The sequence below is a fragment of the Meleagris gallopavo genome, chromosome 3, assembly GCF_000146605.3.
Source record: "Meleagris gallopavo isolate NT-WF06-2002-E0010 breed Aviagen turkey brand Nicholas breeding stock chromosome 3, Turkey_5.1, whole genome shotgun sequence".
Classification (NCBI taxonomy): domain Eukaryota; kingdom Metazoa; phylum Chordata; class Aves; order Galliformes; family Phasianidae; genus Meleagris; species Meleagris gallopavo.
In genome coordinates, this window is record NC_015013.2 from 34,426,187 (window position 1) to 34,429,884 (window position 3,698).

A 3,698-nucleotide genomic window follows, 5' to 3' on the forward strand; every position below is an offset into this window, starting at 1 on the left:
TTTTCCTTCGGCTATCAGTCAAAAAGGCCCTTCAGTGTTGGAGTTCTTGTCCTTAATGTGGACATTTTATCTTCTCTTGTTACTTCAGGAAACCTAGACAAATGGAACTCATTTGTAGTCTCTCACTACAATGCATTTTATATTTTTAGATTTTGTATTTTTTAAGTTTTATCTCAGCTTGTAATATCCTTTCTTTGGTATCTTACTCTGTTTATGTCGCTCCTTCTTTAGACCTTTATTAAATAGATGCTTATTAATTTTCTTCCTAAATGAGCATCTATATCATGTGTTTTAAAGGTTAAAAAAATAAAGGGTTGAAAACATTACAGAAACTTAAAATATTCTGAATACTTTTTATTGCAGGACAGGAATTTTGTTACACTAATGTGGAAGAAATCTGCTGAAGCCAAGCATTCCTGCCTCACCCAAGGTAGGTGCACCTGCTCCAACATTTTCAGAAGTCCAGTTACAAATTTTAAAGAACACAAGCATACATACAAATTAACTCCTTCAATTTCCAAATACAGGATCAAAACTTCAAGAAAGAAAAAAGAAAACAAACAAACAAACAAACAAACAAAAAACGATGTTCCATACCTGTATGAATTCTAATCGTTGTGAGAGATTCCAGGTAGTCCTTCATGTCTTTGTGCTTGAAGCCCACAGAGATTTCAAAAGGCGTTTTATGCAGTACATTGAGGTGATCAGGATTGGCACCTTTCTCCATGAGCTGCTGTGCTAAGCTCACCTTACCGCTAACAGCTGCCAGCATTAAAGGACTCCAGCCCATAGTCTTCACAGTGTAATTGCAATCAGCTCCCCAGTCTAGTAACAGATGTACCACTGCCTCATGTCCATGTTGTGCAGCTGCCATTAATGGAGTGATGTCAGGAAGGTCATCTCTGCTGCTGTTAAGCACATTTGTGCTAAAATGGTCATAATTGTCTACATAAGCTCCAGATTCCAGCAACAATTTTACCATGCTGACATGGCCACCTCTACAGGCCATCGTGAGGACACTGGCTCCTAATTTGTTCTGTGCATTGAGATCAGCACCATTTTCCAGCAAGATGTGAGCCACGCTTAGGTGTCCAAACCTTGAAAGAAAGAAAGAGGTATGAAATAATCACAGAGGCTACTGACATACTTTGAAAACTGACATACTCCAAACACAAAAAATGTCGTTACCAAATTGGCCTACTGACTAATGCAAAGGACTGGCCTACTATGGAGGATTACAAGCAACTCAAAGAGGGTAGATTTAGGTTGGATACAGGGAAGATGTCTTTTACAGTGAGAGTGGTCAGGCACAGGAAGAGGCTGCTCAGAGATGTGGTGGATGCCCCATCCCTAGATACCTTGAAGGCCAGGCTGGACCAGGCTTTGAGCAACCTGACCTAGCTGTGGATGTCCCTGTTCATTTCAGAGGAGCTGGACTAGATGACTTTTAAAGGTCTCTTCCCAGTCTGTGGATTCCATGATTCTATTATTCAATGCATTCATTACTGAATGGGCCATGATCACCTTATTGGAGGGGAGCAATCAACAGCTGAGGACTGTACCTTCCTAAAATGTTTCATATGCACCAGAGACCATGCCCATAAACTAGACATCAATATAAGAGCTCTGTCCAAAGCAACAATGTGCTAGCTTAAGGACATCAACAGAATAGCTTCCATAAACTACAGGCCTTGAAGTCATTTTCAACCTTATATTCCAAGGCCTATACCAGAGTCGGGGATCAAAGCCAGTTTGCTTGTAAAGATCTTAAATAAATACCCTCTTTACTATCAAATGAGTAAGGCAAAAAACTTCAAATAGTCCATGCTAAAGAAAAAAGAAAAAAAAAATAGAAAAAAAAGAAAAAAGCCAGGCCGTTATATGAAATGATTTACTCATCTTTTGTAATAGCATCATCCCCTGCTTTGTAGTTGGGAAAAATGAACCAACTCCCACAGTGAAAGAAGGCTCAGTGAGTGAACACTGATGTGATGTGCTCATAAAGCTTAGAAAGCAATGTAGCAGGTAGCCACTGTTATTATAAGTGAACTTAGCACTGGGGGAACAGAGAACCTCTTCTTGTGTGAAACATTTGGAACTTGGATTCTGACTCTGGTTTCACCGAAAGAACATCATACAGGCCACCCCTTCAATCAGCTAGCTCACAGTGAGGAAATGGGAACCTTAGACCCCTCCTCAGCTGAAGAAGTAATCTCTCATTTTACTAAACATAAAACATTTACAGGATATGTACTTCTGCACAGCTCATTGCAGCTACCATGCATTACTATATGAGTGTGCAGGGTTAAATACAATCAAGTTTTGATCCTGAAAGCTCCTTTCACATGCTAAAGAGAAACAACTGTTCCTTGAGAAAATCCCCAGGAATGCTACCAGCCACTAAGAGCAGACATGGGACCCAAACTCCCTGGTGTCCTTGCAGAAAACACACAGTTGCAGAACGAAGCCTCCAAAGGCTGTCTAGTGCTTAGGGTGTAACCTTCCTTTCCTATATCACTACAGCAGCTCCTGCAGTCACTGGAAACATGGTTACTTTTATACATACATGCTATCTCACCAACTTCAAGAGAACTAAACACAGCCAGATACCTCAACATGTGCATAGTTTGAAAAGTATGTCTGCATTTCCTTTTTAGTTATCCATTAAAAAAAAAAAGTTTGGCATTTTAAGCTTTCTCTGCAGATTTCTGTATATCTATAGTACTTCTCATACAGTAACAAGTCATTTCTCTAAAACAATTAACAGGCTATGGTAATTTGGTTTATTTTCTCTGGAGGAGGAGTGTAAGGTTTTCATTAAAGAAAAAATCTAAAAATGTTTTTGGTACTTTTTTTTCTTAACCTTCATGAAATAACAGAACTGTTGAACCTTGTCTTCCTTGTTCTTACTGGAAAACCAGCTGTGTGACTCATTCTTTGGGAACTTTCTGTGGGCTTTAACTGAAAGGAGAATGTTGACTTTCAAACAGATCCTTTTCTTCCAAGTATTTTAATGTTATGAAAGAAAAAAAAAAATACAAAAAACCTCTCAATCAAACATTCAATTCATACTGTCCTCAAATCTTGCAAAATACGTAATTCCACAGAGTATTCTTGTATGTGAAGATAAACACAAAGACAAGCAGCAGCAATACCAGAGCCTTCTGCAGCTCTGCAGTGAATGACAGAGCGGTATGATGCACAGAGATCCAGGGCGGTCATTAACATCCGAAGGAATCACTTTGTGTATCCTCCAGCGTTAAGCATATCCTTCTCCATTTATTAAAGGAAGGAAAAGCCAGGCGAAATCAATTATTTCCATTTACTTTAATCTATGTCATATCAGAGTTGCTTTTTCAACAGGTAGATGTGAAAACAACAGAAAATGAAGCACGGTTGAACAGACGAGGGGCAGACAGTGCTTTCACGTTCAGGTGAAGGCTTCGGGCACCTTGGCTCTGCACTGGGTTTGCTCAAGAGTCAACCACCGCACCCCTTCATGCCCCTTCCATACCTACGCGGTCGTAGGAAGGGGAGGAAAAAGGAAACTAAGCACTTGACCAGAACACTCATCCCAACTCCTTTTGGCTCCTTTGGGGTCGTCATCTGGGGAGTCGACAGGTGACCGGCCCCTCAGCGCAATCACAGCTCCCCGTGGCCCAGCCCCTACGAGATCCTCCCTCGCTTGCTCCGCCCTG